The sequence below is a fragment of the Lissotriton helveticus genome, chromosome 7 (assembly GCF_964261635.1).
Source record: "Lissotriton helveticus chromosome 7, aLisHel1.1, whole genome shotgun sequence".
NCBI lineage: Eukaryota > Metazoa > Chordata > Amphibia > Caudata > Salamandridae > Lissotriton > Lissotriton helveticus.
Genome location: NC_136068.1, coordinates 926,369,946 through 926,389,010, shown reverse-complemented (window position 1 = coordinate 926,389,010; position 19,065 = coordinate 926,369,946). Strand labels below are relative to the sequence as shown.

At 47.6% G+C, this 19,065-nt stretch overlaps 1 long non-coding RNA gene across 1 annotated transcript in view; it reads right to left on the bottom strand.

The window, feature by feature from the left end:
• The window catches only part of LOC144767138 (uncharacterized), a 342,956-nt gene that overhangs the window by 22,603 nt on the left and 301,288 nt on the right, over positions 1–19,065 (bottom strand). The window contains exon 2 of the long non-coding RNA XR_013598075.1: positions 3,865–3,948. This is a non-coding gene — a long non-coding RNA (uncharacterized LOC144767138). The remainder of the gene's footprint in view (positions 1–3,864; positions 3,949–19,065) is intronic.

The window sequence follows — 19,065 nt, the reverse complement described above, 5'->3', positions numbered from 1 at the left end:
CACAGTTTCTCGCAATGCCAGATTCAAATTAATCAATTTTTATTTTTTACATAAAGTATAGCTTACCCCGTGGAAAACTATGTGGACATTTGGAGCATTGAATGCAGTGTGACCCAGATGTGGGAACAGGGAGCAGAAGTGCTCCACATGGTCTGGGTTTGTGCCGCTCTGCGAGACTTCTGGTAGAGAGTATTGGCCTGTGTCATTGGGATTACTGTAAGGGCGATCCAATGTGTGTATGTTGGGGGATTTCACAAGACTGGCTAAACATCAAAGTGACTACTAAGTTTGTGGACTTAGCCCTAATACTCACAAAGTGAGAGATTACAATGCTATGGAAGGCCACCAGGATCCCCCAGGTGAAGAAAGCAAGGGAGGTCATCATTTTATGGGCTAGATATAAAAGCACAGTTTTATTTCAGGAGGTGAGGAAGGGGCGCAACACTATAGATAAAGCCAGAACTTGGGATGCCTTTGTGGAATGTCTGAAAGAACCCGACACTTATTCCCATGATGATTCCCTACTTTCTGACCGAGACCCAGGGGAAACCTGAACTTTTCTGGATTTGAATGAAGGATTCCTTGGGATGCTTGGCGTGGGTAGTGGCCCTTTACTGTGTGTTGGATTATAATTAAATTGATGTGTATATACAATAATTGTATCATTTTGCATTATAACTTGGTTCTTGGCCCGAACTGCACAGTTTATCATTGTTATAAATCAATAAAGATGTGTTTAAAAAAATTGGGCTGTTGAGGAATTGATTTATAGAGGAGAGGGTGGAAACAAAGCAAACTTTCAATAATGTGCAAGCATGAGAAACAGTGTTGGGTAGTCAACATTTGGAAGGGTTAGACATAAAAAGAACGTGTTTGTGGGAAAAAGGGTATAGCAGAGAGAGCTATATCTTCTGAGGAGCATCAGGTGATGCAGACAAGTAATTTTGTTGTTGCTTGATGCCAAAAGCCTTGTGATAGTTAAGAAAATCAGGGAAATTAACAAACTCCTCTTGGGGACTTGGGAAGTTTTAATTTTGATAAGAAATTTGAAGTTTGCTATGCCAAAACATTTGGAGAGAATCTTATCAAGTAAGCCAAAAGAACTCCCATCAGGAGAGATAGAGTGCAGACCATTTCTGAGAGAAAGAGAGGAGCTTATCTGACAAGACGTCTGACTTAATTTTAAGTCTGTCCATGAGAGTATTCCCATACCTAAGCATTTAATTTTGAAAGAGTTCCAGGAAAGACCTGCATCAACTAAGATATTTTTGGAGAAATATGTCTTCAGTGGCAGTACCTCTTTGTTGTCTACATTGAGATTGTATCTCGATATGCCAGAGTTTATGTTTAATTCATGAAAGAAAGCAGGAAGGGAGCAGCCTGGATGTTATATAATTAAGAGTATATCATCTGCATATGCTGTAAACGTACTGTGAGAATTTTTAATTTTGAACCCTGTAAAAACATCTGAAGTCCTTAATTGGTGAAGAAAAGGTTCCAGTGCTAAAACAAATATTAAGGGAGATAAGGGACATCCCTGACGAGTTCCCCTATTAAGAGGAAAGTAGGGGGAATGAATAGCATTTGCAATAACTCAGGAAAGTGGTGCGGAGTATAGCAAGGATATGAATTGAAAAATATTAGGACCAAGACCAGGCCATTGTACAACCCTTATTGGAAAGTTCCAATTGACCCTATTGAACGCCATTTGTGCATCTAAAGATAGTACTTTTAAGGGATCCTTTATCTTGAGAGCTTTATTGATAATATTTAGGAAGATACCAGAATTATCTGCAATGTTTCAATAAGGAATGATGTCAAATTCATGAACATCAATGAGGTCACGCATTATAGGGAGTAATCAAAGGGCAGAGGCTTTGGCAAATATTTTACACTCTGTATTGATTACTGAAATTGGGTCTATAGTTTTGCATTGGGTCAGGCCATGATCTTTCTTGGAAATTAAGCAGATAATGGCTTCTGCAGAGGATCCAGATGTGAAATTTAAATCACTGAAGTAAGTGATTAATTTAAAAAAAATCGAAAAGAAGAGTTTGGCAAAACTGAGATAAAATTCAACTTTAAAACCATCTGGACCGGGTGCTTTCTCTGCAGGAGGAGGCTTTACGGTTTCCATTTATAGTGGTTGTTCTAAGAGTGGGAAGTCAGTCAATTGTGAAGCTCTAGGTCTGAGGTTGGAGAAAGAAGTATTTAGGGATACCTCAGATGGGATAGTATCTGGAGTACATAAATCCTTACAATAGGAGGCAAAGCATGAACAGCTGTTCACCACAGTTATTAATAAAGGATTTAATAGCTGACTTTTATTTTCTTCATTTTCAATAGTGAGCTAGAAGAGATCCAGCTTTATTAGTGTCACCATAATATTTAGCAATTACTTTAAGGAGTGTACCACAGGCTTGCTCAGTCATATATTTGTTGAATCAAATGTTGGCAGTAACTAGGGCTTCAAGATCGGATTTGTTATGAATACTTGTATAATAATTATGTTTGAGAGACTTAATGCGTGCTAGAATAAAAGCAGTGCAAGCTTCTTTTGGGGAGTGTACAAAACCTATAATACAGTCCCTTGATGCTCTCTTTAAGGTGTCCCAAACAGAACAAAATGATGTTTAATCATGTCATTAAATTGGAAAAATTCTTTCATAAAGGTGGTTTAGGAAGCAAGAAAAGTGGTGTTTGATAGTAACGAGTTGCTGAACCTCCAAGAAGATTGTTAGGCCTACTGGTGAGGATGTGTAAATCAGTTAGTACAGGGGCATGGTCGATATCAGTAGAGAACCAATCTCCGAGTTAACCATGCGTTGAAATATACTTTTACCTAAAAAGAAATAGTATAATCTACATTGGGAGTGGTGAGTAAAAAGAGTATTCTAACAGGTCGGGATTGTATAAACTCCTAGAATCCGAGTGGGTCTTGAGAAATGAGGTTTTTGAAGGCTTTCTGAGAGGCATGGGAAACAAAACATGAGGTGGAAAGCCTATCCAGAAAGGGATCCAAGACTTGATAAAATACCCCTCCTAGTATTATATTATGTGAGGTGTGTTTAGATATAGTGCATGAGAGCAACTGCCAAAAATGTGGGTCTGGATGATTTGGGCCACAAAGGTTTAAGATAGTAAGGTAGTATCATCAATTGTAAGGGTGAGCAATAACCAACGGACCTCCGTATCGTGATGTTGAGAATGTATAGTGATGAGCAAAGACTTATGACAGAGGATTATAACACCATTGTTGTTGGTTGTGGTGAGAGTTAACAAAAGTTCACAAACACAATGTGTCTCCATTTCATTCAGATGACACGAAGCTATTTGATAGCTTAAAAGAGATACATGAGATAAAACACAGTGATGTTTAATGGGGTTTTCAGCCCCTTGACACTCCAATTTACTGTTCCTAGTTGCATTATATTGATAATAGTCATTTGCTGAAACTTATAAAATTAAGGCATATTATGGAAAGTGGAAGGAACAAAAAAGAAGATAGAACAAGTAGAAGGGAGAATGGTGGTGGGAAGAAAGTAGAGGTATACAACATCCAAAGCTTGGATACAGAGATACATGGCATCACTAGGACCAGGGTCATTGAATGCTAAAAGAGAAAAGCAAAGGAAAACCCTGTGGGGTGTAGGCACAGCAAGCACCTGAGAGAGACAGGTAAAGTGCCATCTGCGCAGATGCGTGAGAACAGAATAATAAGCTAGGCAGGAAAAAGATCAGAGGAGAGATATAAAAAAGGAAAAAAAACATATTAATATGGATGGTGGACTGTATAAAAACTAGCATCAATTATAACATACGTATAGAAAGGCACAGAAACTTAATAAGGGAATCCATACTTACCATTGGAAACATGAAGGAGGACTATAAGGTTGATGTGAACAGATCATGAGGGAAGGAACTATATAGGCGATCCACAAGAGGATCCTGTTGGGAGAAAAGGTAAAGAGGAGAAAAGGAGAAACATGTCAATATATGATAATAACTGGTAATAGTGTGCCATAAACATTAAACTCAATAAAAAGATAATCAGTAAGAGGTTGGTGTATTATGACAGTCATGTAATAGAGGATGACCCTACGTCCATGGCTTCTATTTTGTGTTGATTGATGACAATTTGTAAATCAGCAGGCTCTTCAAATGGGTAGGATTTGTATTTGAAAGTGATTTTAAAGAGGCACAGGTGTAGTGTAGATCATTGATCTCAATAGAGAGACTAAGCCTAGGAATTGGTTTGACATGCTGTAGCTGGAGATAAATCCTGTGTAAAAAATACCTTCTGGCCGGATCACTGAAGAGATCTCGCCTTTTTATCGGAATATAGTGTTTGCATTAGTTCAGTGAATTGAAGAAAGAGGATAATGATTCCTCTAGGGTGAGAGTTGGATCCTGATGAAGACTGCGGACAGAGATGGTGAGCCAGATGGATGGCCAGCGGAGATGAAGAAGGTGGGCATAGGATTGAGAGTATCACTGTTTGCCAACTGCAAGAAGGTAATGACGTTGGAGCCTTCTGGAATGCCCAAAAAATTAAGGTTATTTCTCCTGTTCGTGTTTTCCAAGTTTTCAGTGAGTTGTTTAAGTTGTGCAATGTCTTTAAAAAGTGGAGAGGTTTCCAGGGTGAAATCAACAATGTTGCTCACTTCTTGTTCTAATGTAGAGATGCACTGGTCATATGAGGAGCATTTTTCCTGAGTGCTTTGTAATGAGGCATTATGTGCCAGCCATGAAGGGTTTTAAGGCTCTTAATTTCTCCATGATGTCTTCCAGAGTTAAATAAATGGGTATGTGATTTGGCCGCATATTCCCAGTTATTTTTTGGCCATTTGACTTAGGTGTTATTTTTGGCTTTCTTTGGCCCTTTGCCTGAGGTGTTATGTATGGCTTTTTTTGTATAGTGCCAATGGCATGAGAGGAGGAAGAATTGGCTCTGATAAATGCCGTAGCATTCTCCATAGTGGCAGTGGATGCAAGGAGGTTTTTTGATGACTGAGTGCACTGCATTGCATTTGGGGATGCAGTGTGCGAAACCAAATTTGTTTTATTTATTTATATGTTTACTTACCTGTAATCCTCCATAATACATAGATTACTATCCCCCCACCCAGCGCCTCCCCACGTCACCGCCCAGCAGCTACTCCCACCACCGACCGCTACCGGGGCTTGGCCCTTCAGATGTTGCACTGTAAGGTCAATCAAGACATGCTACCGCTGCACGAGAAACCCCTGGCTGCCACTGTTGGAAGCAGCGTGATACAACGATATTGTTGCATATGTTCTTATGCTGCCCCCTGTTTTTGTTTACACACCTGGGTACGAGGTTAGCATCACCCGTGCCCCACACACTCATTGGATTGTAGCTAACATGGCACGATCGGGCTATCTACATCTCATTATTAGTACGCAAGCTCCCAATCATATAATATGGCGCAAACTAACGTAATCACCTGGAATGTGAGAGGCATCCATTCACCAGCCAGGCGATATTCCTTATACTCAATTTTGCAATGTAGGGCCACCAATATAGCATTATTACAGTAAACACATGTTACACAGCTTGAGGCTTCTCACCTTCGTCAACATTGGCAAGGGCAAGTATTTAGTACAAACTTCTCCACACACGTGAAGGACTCGCTGATATGGATCGAGGCACAGACAACTCTTACGGCTGAGGATGTGAAGGTAGAGCCAGACGGTAGATATGTTTTTGTGAAAGGCCGCTTAAACGGCCAGATAATTCTGCTAGGGTCCATATATGCCCCGAATGTGGCCAAAGCGGTACAAAAGGGGGTGGTGATGGACGGAGCATCTGAACCAATCAACAGATCTGGGTTTAATCCATCACCGTTCTTTAGCCCACTCTGCCACCCCAGTTCAGACATAGCCATATGCAAATCAGTCTGACCCTGTGCCTCATGGGAACAGTCCAGCCCGAACTGCCAAGCCATGCCTTCCCTGGACCGGAAGCAAGCTTCCGAGGACCGGTTTCTGGCATTTCATCCGTCTTCAGCCCGGCTTGCTTGAATCCAGTGGCAAAGTGAGCAAGGGACTCACGTCTGAGCATATCCTGCCAACTTATGGTGAACAAAGTGGTACAAAAGGGGGTGGTGATGGACGGAGCATCTGAACGATCAAACACTCACACCCAGTCAACAGATCTGGGTTTAATCCATCACCGTTCTTTAGCCCACTCTGCCACCCCAGTTCAGACATGGCCATATGCAAATCAGTCTGGCCCTGTGCCTCATGGGAACAGTCCAGCCCGAACTGCCAAGCCATGCCTTCCCTGGACCGGAAGCAAGCTTCCGAGGACCGGTTTCGGGCATTTCAGCCGTCTTCAACCCGGCTTGCTTGATTCCAGTGGCAAAGTGAGCAAGGGACTCACGTCTGAGCATACTCTGCCAACTTATGGCGAACAAAGTGCTACAAAAGGGGGTGGTGATGGACGGAGCATCTGAACCAATCAAACACTCACACCCAGTCAGCAGATCTGGGTTTGATCCATCACCGTTCTTTAGCCCACTCTGCCACCCCAGTTCAGACATGGCCATATGCAAATCAGTCTGGCCCTGTGCCTCATGAGAACAGTCCAGCCCGAACTGCCAAGCCATGCCTTCCCTGGACCGGAACCAAGCTTCCGAGGACCGGTTTCTGGCATTTCATCCGTCTTCAGCCCGGCTTGCTTGAATCCAGTGGCCAAGTGAGCAAGGGACTCACGTCTGAGCATATCCTGCCAACTTATGATGAACAAAGTGGTACAAAAGGGGGTGGTGATGGACGGAGCATCTGAACGATCAAACACTCACACCTAGTCAACAGATCTGGGTTTAATCCATCACCGTTCTTTAGCCAACTCTGCCACCCCAGTTCAGACATGGCCATATGCAAATCAGTCTGACCCTGTGCCTCATGGGAACAGTCCAGCCCGAACTGCCAAGCCATGCCTTCCCTGGACGGGAAACAAGCTTCCGAGGACCGGTTTCTGGCATTTCAGCCATCTGCAGCCCGGCTTGCTTGAATCCAGTGGCAAAGTGAGCAAGGGACTCACGTCTGAGCATACCCTGCCAACCTATGGTGAACAAAGTGGTACAAAAGGGGGTGGTGATGGACGGAGCATCTGAACCAATCAAACACTCACACCCAGTCAACAGATCTGGGTTTAATCCATCACCGTTCTTTAGCCCACTCTGCCACCCCAGTTCAGACATGGCCATATGCAAATCAGTCTGACCCTGTGCCTCATGGGAACAGTCCAGCCTGAACTGCCAAGTCATGCCTTCCCTGGACCGGAAACAAGCTTTCGAAGACCGGTTTCTGGCATTTCAGCCGTCTTCAGCCCAGCTTGCTTGAATCCAGTCTCAAAGTGAGCAAGGGACTCACGTCTGAGCATACCCTGCCAACTTATGGCGAACAAAGTGGTACAAAAGGGGGTGGTGATGGACGGAGCATCTGAACCAATCAAACACTCACACCCAGTCAACAGATCTGGGTTTAATCCATCACCGTTCTTTAGCCCACTCTGGCACCCCAGTTCAGACATGGCCATATGCAAATCAGTCTGACCCTGTGCCTCATGGGAACAGTCCAGCCTGAACTGCCAAGCCATGCCTTCCCTGGACCGGAAATTAGCTTCCGAGGACCAGTTTCTGGCATTTCAGCCGTCTTCAGCCCGGCTTGCTTGAATCCAGTGGCAAAGTGAGCAAGGGACTCACGTCTGAGCATACCCTGCCAACTTATGGCGAGCAAAGTGGTACAAATGTGGATCAAGCCACTTTTCTCCGTTACCTTACAGGTATACTTGCCCCCTGGAGCTGGGTCTCCTGGCTACTGGGTGGGGATTTTAACTCAGTGTTGGACCCTGCTCTGGACCGCTCATTTCCACCTCTGACATACACACCGGCCTCCTCACACACCCTTGCTCTGAGCAGCTGGCTCACATACTAGTCACCGACATATGCTGGGCGCAGTCTTAATCCAGTTGCCAGCATTTACTCTTTCTATTCTCATGTACATGAAATCCATGTGAGGTTGGATCGAATAGTTAACTCCCCATCAATTCGATCCCTCATTAGGCACTTAGACTACCTTGATCGCACACATTCGGACCATAACCCTCAGCAGATGCAGCTCGGCTGGGATTTTGGCATACCTCCGGTCCCTACTTGGTACCTTCAATCTGCGACACTGGAAGATCCAGCGTTCTGAGCTTCACTTAGTAAAGCCACGTGGATTTTTTTTTTACATTAGCGCAGACACCTCTTGCAGCACAACTCTCGAGTGGGAGGCGTTCAAGGTGGTCACTAGAGGGCATAGTATGGGTCTCACATGGAATTTACGGAAACATATGACTCTGGAAATAGGGAGGTTGGATCAGGGGTTGCTACCATACGAGAACCGTGTGGCATCTGGTGCAGACGAATTGCAGCATTTAAGCAAAACACGTAGTGAGCACCTAGAACTACTAGAGTAATTGAGGTGTCTAAATTATGCAGCACACTCAGTGCAAACACACACAGCGTTTGATAGGCCGTGGCAAATACTAGCATGGCTGCTGCATCAGGAACAACCCCAGCAACCTATACATGCAAAACGTACTGCGACAGAGCCCACAGTATAGACACAGCATGAGATACAGGTGAAGATTATTGCAAGGCTCCCCCAACAAGGGGGAAGACTCCTCCAAGCACTGCAGGAAAGACTGGACGCGTCTTTATTCACTTCGTTGAATTTAATAACGTTTTTTCAATCACGAGTGGTTTACTGTGTATTTTTTTCAAATGTCAATTCATTATTTTCATGATTGCAATGATCTCAAACAAAATGTCCAAAGCATGTATCATCAAATGCATATATCATCAAGATTCACGTGTAAGCATGGGCGTAAAATCCGTTCCTCTCGCGGATTTTGCGGATTTTCGGCAAATTCACAATACACGAACTCTGGCGAACTTGCCGAAAATTCGTAAAATCTGTGCGAAGCGGATTTTTTGCTTGGTCGCACTTGCCAACTAGAATACTATACAATTTCGCGGGAGTAAACACTTGCGAACACGTAGATGCGGCGGGCAGCGACAATCTCGCAATTGCGAGATTGCAAAATTTGCAATTTCGCACAAGAAATCCACCAGCAGGCAGCATAAACCTTGAAAATTATGATTTTTATCAGAATAACTCCTCAGGTTGACATTTGCCTGCACTTTTTCTTTGCAAGGAGTCCATTTTGGGGGGGTGGTGGGAGGAAGGAAGTGCCCCATAGTCTCCAACTTCCTGGTCCTGTCCAGCAGGCTCCTCCCTGTGCTTTCTTCATGTGCTGGTCACTTTGATTTGGATCTTGACCTGGAACGGTTACTTTTTGTGGATGCTGCTGGATATTTGGATTTTTGCAAAACTGAAAGCACTCAGCAGGTGCAAAAGTTCAATCTTATCATTAGTAACCTTTCCCTGTAGTGCTTCCTGAGGGGCCCCTTCAGAGTTCATTTGACTACTTGCAACTATTCTATGACCCTGCTCTGACCCTCACAGCAGGCTCAGAGAATAGCTACAAGTATACAACAAAGGTCTTGTTAAAAAAATTACACTGCAACAGAAAGCAATTACAGACAAAACTGAAAGCACTCAGCAGGTGCCAAAGTTCAATCTTATCATTAGTAACCATTCCCTGTAGTGCTTCCTGAGGGGCCCCTTCAGAGTTCAGTTGCCTACTTGCAACTATTCTATGACCCTGCTCTGACCCTCACAGCAGGCTCAGAGAATAGCTACAAGTAGGCCACAAAGGTCCTGTGAAAAAAAATTGCACTGCAACAGAAAGCAAATTACAGATAAGGAAGCAGGTGCCAGCCAGACTGGAAGTTTAAATTCAGTGACACATTAATCAACCCCAAATTAATTCATGTCAGTTGAAGCAGGGCAGGTGTGCTTGCTTTTTTTTACCCCCATAATCTACAGTGATAAACCAACCAGAGGGTGGCAGTGATGTACCAGAGGGTGGCATGGGTGTACCAGAGGGTGGCAGTGGTGAAACAGAGGGTGCTGTGAACCTGTGATGATGAACCAGACGTAGAAACAACATAGTCGCGCCCGTTGCGAGCCGACAAGTAAGTTCGCAATTGCGAACTGGTACACAACCCTCGCGAACTGGCAGAAACCCTTGCGAACACAAAAAAAAAACAATCTGCAAATTCGCGAGAGTTCGCGGATTTTGCGGATTGCGAATCCCTAAATACGCATGTTCGCGTATTGCCAATTCGCAAAATCCGCCCATGCTTATTCACGTGTCCCAATGCATTTCAGGCTATCCTTCAGCCCTTCATCAGGGGATTACTCTACGAAAAGAAAAAAGAACATGGCTGTCAGCCTGAACTCAGAATGGTGGTATATTAGTTAGTGCTGGGTGAACATCATGCTGGGGTGATTGAACGCCTGTAATTATAAACAGGTTCTAGTGTCTGTAGATATACACACGTTTATAAGGTGAAAAAACGGTGAAAAACAATGATGTGAACCGAACTACGTGCTGTTGTGGCAGGTCAAAAAAATGTTTCCCCAAGGAGCGTGACACGAAAATATGGTGACAGGCTTTACACAATGAACGTGTGACACGATAACCATATATCCCACAAGTCATGATTAAGCATGGGCGGATTTTGCGGATCCACGATCCGCGGATTTGCAGATTTGCGGATCGTGGATCCGCAAAATCGGTGGATTTTGCGGATTTGCGGATCCGCGGATTTGGGGCGGGGCTTCCATGCGAGTGCACATGCCTCTTGTGTGTTTAAAAGGTCTGAGACCGAACAGAGCAGTAAATGAAGAGACAGAAGCTCCTGGTCACAGGAACAGCAAAGGGATTGCGCTCGTGAAAGTCAAGGATGCAAAGGCCTCTATCCAGCATCACAGCTGATTTTCGACGGTAGATTTGGGAAGAAGGCACACCTGCCCAGCCTCGATGACGAGTCACTGAATTTGAGCTTCAACTAGTTCCAGCGACCATGTGTGTGTTACTATGCAATCGCCCCGAAGGGCGCAGGGGTCCCTTGGGTGAGCTGTCCATCATAGTGGGTCAATGGCGGGAAGACGGTGCACACCGCGAGTGTGTGGGCGGGGCTTCCATGCGAGTGCACATGCCTATTGTGTGTGTAAAAGGTCTGAGACCGATCAGAGCAGCAGATGAAGAGACAGAAGCTCCTGGTCACAGGAACAGCAAAGTGATTGCGCTCGTGAAAGTCAAGGATGCAAAGACCTCTATCCAGCATCACAGCTGATTTTCGACAGTAGATTTGGGAAAAGAACGCACACCAGCCTGGCCTGTTGTAACTATTTTACGATGGCGCCGGCAAGCTGCCAGCGCCATCCTAAAATAGTTACTAAATTAGCTTCAACAGGAAGCTCTAATAGATAAAATCGAGCACCTGCTTTATTTTATCTATTAGAGCTTCCTGTTGAAGCTAACTTAGTAACTATTTTAGGATGGCGCTGGCAGCTTGCCGGCGCCATCGTAAAATAGTTACAACAGGCCAGGCTTCAACTTTTGCCCCCGGATCCGACGCTCGCGGATTTGCGAATTCTCGGTAAATTCGCGGGAGTTCGCGGATGGCGAATTTACCGAAAATTCGCAAAATCCGCGAGCGGAACGGATTTTGCGCTCATACTTAGTCATGATGGAGAACGCGGTGAATCAATGTATCAAGCTGCAGGGTGAATAAAAACCATGATCCCGTTTGTGAAACAAACGTAAACTCTACATTGTCGGTAACTCACTGGTCCGTCGCTGTAACGAGTACATTAACCTGAAAGTACATGAAGTGACACACGAGCGTTTAGCGCTCGGCTTCATATCATCATGAACATTTAGAACAGGTCCTCAATATGAGGTACTTACTATTAATCGGTGCGATTCCGCGCATGGATGATATCCCTCTGGTGTGCTAGCGAGTGAAACCCGTGTTATGTGTGATGCTATGCCTGCATGTCTAATAATATAAACATCGAGGATGGACTTAACCCACCGTGCTAGGCGCCATCTTGGACTGGTGAATGTGGTAGAAATCCGGGAAAGTGAAAAAAAGGGGAATAGTCGGGAGAAACCCTACATGTAATGATTATACAACCTAAGTTAAACACATGAAATGCAATATTAATTAATTACATTATATTAAATAAATGCATAATAGTGATAAATTAAATTATACATATCGAAGATAACCAAATGTGTATATATAACAAACATATCTCATGGTGTATTGAAGTGTAACAGTTCAATCAAAAGTCAAAGATAACAAAGGAATTCCATCCTGTCGTTCAACCCATGCGGTTGCATCGTCGCCATATAGCGGATCCAAAAGTTCTCTCGTTTTAGGAGAGTGTTTTTGTTGTGTCTGGTCGGTTTGATCTGTTCCAGAATCAAGAATTTGAATTGGGCAACTGTGTGATTCTTCTCTAAGAAGTGTGCTGCTACTGAGGACCTGATGTTTTTTGTCCGAATATTGCTTTTGTGCTCCAGGATGCGAGTTCGAATCTTTCTTTCTGTGTGACCTATATAACAAGAGCCACATGGACACTTGAGCATGTAGATTACGTTGGAAGCATTCAATGTGGCATTGACTTTGAGTCTCACTTTGTATCCTTTCATGGGATGGTTGGTGTAGTTCCCTGGTATGACATTGTTGCAGTTACTGCAGTTGTAACATGGCACGAGCCCCTTATATGTAGGAGTTTCTGTGTGAACGCTTGGTCTTGTGAGGATTTCTTTTAGGTTGCGTCCTCGGGTGTAGGCAAAAATGGGTGTTTGAGCAAAGATGTTGTTAAAATCGGGTTCCGTGCTTAGAAGTGGCCAATGTTTTAAGAGGATTTTGCGAAACTGATTGTTGGTGACAGTATATTTGGACACCACTACCATGCGTGTATTCTTGGTCTTGAGTTTGGTGCGCAGCAGGTCACTGCGGTTGGCCTTGCTACGGGCAGCTGCCTTTTCTAGTACCTCCTGTGGATACCCACGTTCTTTGAATTTTTCCAACATTTGCCTTTGCTGAATTTCGCTCTCTGAAGAGGAGGACACAATGCGCTTGACTCTCAATAATTGAGAGTATGGTAGGTTGAGTTTAAGACCAGGCCGGTGGAAACTCTCAAAATGTAGTATTGAGTTGCGATCCGTGGGCTTTTGAAAGATTGTGGTTGTAATTTTACCCTCATGTCTATGAACTGCCACATCCAAGAAATGAATAGTTTCTTCATCATAGTTCCATGTGAATTGGATACGATCATTGATGCGATTCCAGTTCTCTAAAAAATTCAAAAGGCTGGTACGGGTGCCTGCCCAAAGAATAAATATATCATCAATGAACCTGAGATATAACTTACCATGTAACTTCCAAACATGGTTGCTCAAAATGTGTGTCTCTTCAAATACCTTCATAAAAGTGTTCGCATAAGTTTGAGCCGCACAATTGCCCATGGAAGTGCCGCATAATTGGTGAAACCAGTTGCCATCGACTGTGAAATAGCTGTGGTAGAGTGTGAAAACCAGAAGTTCCATAAGAAACACTTGGAGATCAGAATCCAGGGTAGATCCTGTAAGAACTTTTTCCACTGCCTCCATGCCCAGGTCATGAGGTATGGACTTGTACAGTGAACGTACATCGACTGTGCATAGTAACAATTCCTGTTCATCCAACTGGTTGGTGCAGGTGTTCAATTTAACCAAAAAGTCGGTGGTATCTGGAATGTAAGATGCTGCATCAAGTACAAAAGGTTGGAGATATTTGTCAAGAAATTTACTGATTGTCTCGTGTATACTCCCTTTCGTTGACACTATGGGTCGGAATGGAGGCTTGGTCGGGTGCTTGTGTATTTTTGGCACCATATACATAATGGGTGCTTTTGGATTATTAGGAGATAAATACCGTTTAGCTTTGTCATTGATAGTTCCACTATCAAATGCACGTTTGATGATGTGATTTAAAATGACAGTATATTCCCCTGTGGGATCCATTTGAAGTGGAGCATAAGTATTTGTGTCAGAAGTGTGTTCGACAATTTGTTCATGATAGAATGTAGCGTCCATAATTACTAGCGCTCCTACTTTGTCGGCCGTTTGACAAACTATAGACGCACTGTTGGCCAGTTTTTGCAGGATGTTCATTTCCGTTTGTGGATCAAGCCACTTTTCTCCGTCACCTTACAGGTATACTTGCCCCCTGGAGCTGGGTCTCCTGGCTACTGGGTGGGGGTTTTAACTCAATGTTGGACCCTGCTCTGGACCGCTCATTTCCACCTCTGACACACACACCGGCCTCCTCAAACGCCCTTGCTCTGAGCAGCTGGCTCACATACTAGTCACCGACATATGTTGGGCGCAGTCTTAATCCAGTTGCCAGCATTTACTCTTTCTATTCTCATGTACATGAACTCCATGTGAGGCTGGATCGAATAGTTAGCTCCCCATCAATTCGATCTCTCATTAGGCACTTAGACTACCTTGATCGCACACATTCGGACCTTAACCCTCAGCTGATGCAGCTCGGCTGGGATTTTGGCATACCTCCGGTCCCTACTTGGTACCTTCAATCTGCGACACTGGAAGATCCAGCGTTCCGAGCTTCACTTAGTGAAGCCACGTGGATTTTTTTTACATTAGCACAGACACCACTTGCAGCACAACTCTCGAGTGGGAGGCGTTCAAGGTGGTCATTAGAGGGCATAGTATGGGTCTCACATGGAATTTACGGAAACATATGACTCTGGAAATAGGGAGGTTGGATCAGGTGTTGCTACCATACGAGAACCGTGTGGCATCTGGTGCAGACGAATTACAGCATTTAAGCAAAACACGTAGTGAGCACCTAGAACTACTAGAGCAATTGAGGTGTCTAAATTATGCATCACACTCAGTGCAAACACACACAGCGTTTGATAGGCCGTGGCAAATACTAGCATGGCTGCTGCGTCAGGAACAACCCCAGCAACCTATACATGCAAAACGTACTGCGACAGAGCCCACAGTATAGACACAGCATGAGATAAAGGTGAAGATGACAAGGCACTACATGGCCCTTTATGAAAACACTATTGCATTTGATCAGGAACACACAAATACCTTCCTGAATTCTATACGTCTGCCTGTGATAACACCAGGTCAGAGCGCAGCATTAGATGCCCCGATCAAGAGAGATGAGATCAGGGAGGTCATAGCAGCATTGGCCACCGGGAAGGCCCCTGACCTTGACGGGCTACAGGCAGAGTACTACAAAGCATATATGGCGACCTTGACCCCGCGCTTACTTACCCTTTTTAATATTGCCCTAGAAGATGCCACTCTACCCAAATCAATGACCGAGGCATGGCTAGTTTCACTCCCTAAGCCTGACAGAGACCCAGCAAAATTGAGTTCTTATCGGCCCCTGGCCCTGTTGAACACTGTTAGACGGGGACCTGGAGGGTCGGCCGAGCACAAGGGGAGAGGCCTCCGGTGAGGGCCGTCTCCAGCGATCGTACAGGCAAGTAACTTCCCCCCCCACAGATGGACACCACACGAAGATCAGATTAACACCTTTTATAGGCAGTTCTTGAAGTAAGGTAGTACGATACAATGAGATCAGGACACGATGATCCTCTCAATTCTAGTCTCTATTAGGGAAGGGGGTAGCGGGACAGTCTTGGTACCCGTAGGTACGGCGGTGGAACGGTGGTAGCTCACAATCCTCGAGCTCGGTGTTCGGACGGGTCAGACCGCGGCAGCGCCAGCAGGTCCCGAAGAGGTCGTAGGTGGCAACGGGCCGCGGCAGCGCCAGCAGGTCCCAACGAGGATGAAGGTTACAACGGGCCGCGGCAGCGCCAGCAGGTCCCAACGAGGAGGAAGGTTACAACGGGCCGCGGCAGCGCCAGCAGGTCCCAACGAGGATGAAGGTTACAACGGGCCGCGGCAGCGCCAGCAGGTCCCACGAGGATGAAGGGTTACAACGGGCCGCGGCAGCGCCAGCAGGTCCCCCGAGGATGAAGGTTGCAGAAGGCCGCGGCGGCGCCAGCAGGCAGGACAATAGTTCACAAGGCAGGGCTGCGGCAGCGCCGGCAGTCCGTCAAGGGTGAGTTCGTCACGGTGTCTCTCGACTCCAGGATACAACTGCCTTCCTGTTCTGGGGCTGCCTCAGTTATAGGTCTGGCACTCTTTGATGTCCGGACCCTCGCTCTTGGAGGTCGGGAGGTCCGGGATGAGGGAGTCCAGACACCCAGCAGGGGGGTGGAGCCAGCGCCCGAGGAGGCTGGGGGTGATCGGCACCTGGCGGGAGAGAGCCATCGACACTTCTTACTCCCATTGACCTGCCAAGTGGTCCGTTCACCTCCTGGGTGGATGGTGGTGCCGGGATGTCGGGACCTGGCCAGGCCCGGGGTTGGGGTCGAGCTGAGGCCACGCGGCCTCGTGGCGCAGTGTCTAAGATGGCGGCTGGTCCGGGCAAGGGTGCTGACGGTGGCCCAGGCCAGGGACACAGGGATCCCCAGGAGCGGACGTCCCATGGGGGACGGGTTGGGGGTTGCTTCTGCGGGTAGTACCTGGAAGGCCGGTACCAGGGCCCTGTCATGCGGGGGGGGAGCGAGCCCTTCATGGGGCCTGTCCAACATGCGTCCCCCCCAGCTGAAGGCGGGGAGAGTCACCCATCCTCTTGGGGACTTTCCTCGTCGAGGCGGAAAAAGCGGGACAGGCCGTCCGCGTTGGCGTGGTCTTGACCAGGGCGATGCTCTACAGTGAAGTCCATCCCCTGCAGGGAGATGGACCATCGCAATAGTTTGGGGTTCTCCCCCCGCATTTGCATGAGCCATTGCAGGGGCCGATGATCTGTTTGTACCCGGAAGTGGGTTCCGAAGAGGTAAGGCCGGAGCTTCTTGAGGGCCCATACTACTGCGAAGGCCTCTCGCTCAATGGTGCTCCAGCGCTGTTCTCGGGGCAGTAGGCGTCTGCTGATGAAGGCCACTGGTTGGTCGACTCCTTCGGGGTTCAGTTGGGAGAGGACGGCCCCAATACCATGGTCGGAGGCATCGGTCTGAACGATGAACTCGCGGCTGTAGTCGGGGGCCTGGAGCACAGGAGCGGTGCACATGGCGGCCTTCAGCTTCTCGAAGGCCGCTTGACAGTCGGGAGTCCAGTTGACTCTTTTTGGGTGGTTCTTAGACGTGAGTTCCGTGAGGGGCCCCACAATGCTGCCATAGTCCTTCACGAACCGCCGGTAGTATCCGGTGAGCCCTAGGAAGGCTCGGACCTCGGTTTGTGTTTCGGGGGGTTGCCAGGACTGAATGGCAGCTACCTTGAGTTGGAGGGGGGCCACCAGACCGCTCCCCACTTGGTGTCCGAGGTAGGTCACGGACCCCTGGCCGATTTGGCACTTGCTGGCCTTTATGGTGAGGCCGGCCTGTTGGAGGGCCTGCAGGACCTCTCGGAGGTGGTGGAGGTGGTCTGCCCAGTGGCGGCTGTATACCGCGATGTCGTCCAGGTAGGCGGCGCTGAATTCCTCGAGGCCCGCCAATACCTGGTTCACCAGTCTTTGAAAAGTGGCTGGAGCGTTCTTCATGCCGAATGGCATCACTCTGAAATGGTAGTGCCCATCCGGGGTGGAGAAAACGGAACATTCTTGGGCCCTGGGGGTGAGGCCGATCTGCCAGTAGCCCGCTGTTAGGTCGAAGATGCTTAGGTAGCGGGCTGCCCCCATGCGGTCGACTAGTTCATCTGCTCGGGGGATAGGGTGAGCTTCGGTTCGGGTGACCGCGTTCAGACCCCGATAGTCGATGCAGAATCGGAGCTCAGGTGTGGTGCCCGGGGCCGCGGCCTTGGGGACCAGGACGACCGGGCTGGCCCAGGGACTGTCCGAAGGTTCGATGACCCCGAGGGCGAGCATCTTGGAGACTTCTTCTTGGATGCATGTACGTACCCGATCCGGTACTCGGTACGCCCGGTGTCGGACAGGAGGACTGTCCCCAGTGTCCACGTCGTGCAGGCACCAGGAGGTGACTCCGGGTGCGAGGGAGAACAGGTTTGCGAACGGCAGCAGGTGGGCCCGACAATCTTGACGCTGCTCTGGGGTCAGGGCCTCGGAGAGTCGGACCCCGTCCACCGAACCATCTCTTTCACGGGTCCTCAGTAGGTCCGGGAGGGGCTCGGAGTCTCCTTCTGCGCCACTGTCGGTAGCCATCAGCAGGCTGAGCTCTGAGCGCATGAAGTGGGGTTTGAGTCTGTTGGCGTGGAGAACCCGGAGGGGGTTCCGGGGGGACTCCAGGTCGATGAGATAGGTGACGGGACTCTTGCGCTCGATCACCTTGAAGGGCCCTGTCCATTTGTCCTGCAAGGCACACGGTTCGATGGGGGACATCACCCATACCTGCTGACCCGGTTCAAACTCGATGGAGGAGGCATGTTGATCGTACCAATTCTTCATGTCCTCTTGACAGGCCTCAAGATTGGCTTTAGCGATCTCCCTGAATTTCCGGGTCTGATTGCGGAGGGTCAGGAGGTACTTGTAGACGTCTGGAGGGGCTTTTAGGGGGGCCATTTCCCATTCCTCCTTCACGAGGCTGAGAGGCCCGCGAACGGGGTGTCCGTACAGGAGTTCGAAGGGGCTGAAGCCGAGGGACTTCTGGGGGACTTCTCGGTAGGCGAAGAGGAGGCACGGTAGTAGCACGTCCCACTGGCGGCGTAGGGGTTCTTCTAGCCCCATGATCATCCCCTTGAGAGTGCGGTTGAACCGCTCGACCAGTCCGTTTCCCTGGGGGTGATAGGGGGTTGTGAATCGGTAAGTGACCCCGCACTGCTGCCAGAGGGATTTCATATACTTTGAAATAAAGTTCGTACCCCTGTCGCTGACGACTTCCCGGGGGAAGCCCACTCGAGAAAAGATCCCCATTAAGGCTCGACCCACTACTGGGGCTGTTATAGTACGAAGGGGGACCGCTTCAGGATAGCGGGTGGCGTGGTCCACCAGGACCAGGATGAAGCGATGCCCTTGTGCTGTTCGGGGGTCCAGGGGCCCCACAATGTCTATTCCCACCCTTTCGAACGGGGTGGTC